The sequence below is a fragment of the Tachyglossus aculeatus genome, chromosome 3, assembly GCF_015852505.1.
Source record: "Tachyglossus aculeatus isolate mTacAcu1 chromosome 3, mTacAcu1.pri, whole genome shotgun sequence".
In the NCBI taxonomy this organism is placed as follows: domain Eukaryota; kingdom Metazoa; phylum Chordata; class Mammalia; order Monotremata; family Tachyglossidae; genus Tachyglossus; species Tachyglossus aculeatus.
Genome location: NC_052068.1, coordinates 48,042,995 through 48,044,090, shown reverse-complemented (window position 1 = coordinate 48,044,090; position 1,096 = coordinate 48,042,995). Strand labels below are relative to the sequence as shown.

Below are 1,096 nucleotides of genomic sequence, written 5' to 3'. Positions count from 1 at the left end.
ACAGTAAACATTAATTCATTACCATTGATTGATAAGGCAAGCCCTGTCTTACAGATTGTCTTGTCTTATGCTGTTGAGTTGTCTTCAACCCATAGAGATTCCATGGACACATCTCCTCCAGAACTCCACACCTCCATCTGCAATTTTTCTGGTAGTGTATCCATAGGGTTTTCTTGGTAAAGCTATTAAACTGGTTTGCCATTGCCTTCTTCCGCACAGTAAACTTGAGCCTCCTCCCTCGATTCTCTCCCATGCTGCTGCTGCCCTGCACAAGTGAGTTTTGACTTGTAGCAGATTGCCTTCCACTCGCTAGCCACTGCCCAAACTAGGAATGGAATGGGTAGGCCTCTGCTTGTCTCTCCCTCCCATAACCGAGATTACTAGAATACTGGAAACTCTCCAGATGCGATCCTGAGATGGGGATGAGAGATCATGAGTGATGATACCTACCTACCTCTAGCTTCTACCTGGTTCAGAGTCCCTGCAGCCCTCCTGGGCTGGTCAGGAGGCTTGGAAAGCCCAGCGTGCTCTGCTCTATGTCCCACTTTGTCATTGGTACATTTTGGGAGAAGTTTGCCCCTCCAGCTTATAGTAGAATGACTCATCCCCACATTCTGGTTATGGTTGAATTGCTTCAGATAGAACTCTGTTGCTACTCTTTTACCTGCTCTGAACTGGGAATCTCTCAGAGGAAATATTCCAAGTGATATAGGCATTCTCACTCTACTTACGGCATACCTGAAGTAAAAAGGAGGTTGGGGTAAACGAATTTGGATTTATTTTTCAGTTAAACCTTTTCCATTTCTTTCTCTAAACAAAATGTTTGGTCATCCATGGAGTCAACACTTGTGAGTGGCTCTTGTAATCCAGCAGTCAAGCTTTGCATTTGCAGCCTTAAACATGTCTCTGTATCTCTGTTGCGTTCCTTTCCAATTTGTAGTAGCGATTAAAATTGGACTTTGGCCATTATTCTATTTAGGAATCTAGTTCAGTTGCGATCCCTAGCCTTTCCTTTATGCAGTAAGGAGGATCGAATAGAATTATTCCCATTTTACAGATTAGAGATTTGTGATCCAGGGAAATTAAGTAGATCTTA

The 1,096-nt window shown here is 43.3% G+C and overlaps 1 non-coding gene across 1 annotated transcript; it reads right to left on the bottom strand.

Annotated features, from left to right (window-relative positions):
* Window positions 1-283: 283 nt before the first annotated feature.
* On the bottom strand, window positions 284-421 carry LOC119926298. The gene has a single exon (XR_005450185.1). It is a non-coding gene; the product is annotated as a small nucleolar RNA SNORA7 (small nucleolar RNA).
* Between the last annotated feature and the right edge of the window lie 675 nt (window positions 422-1,096).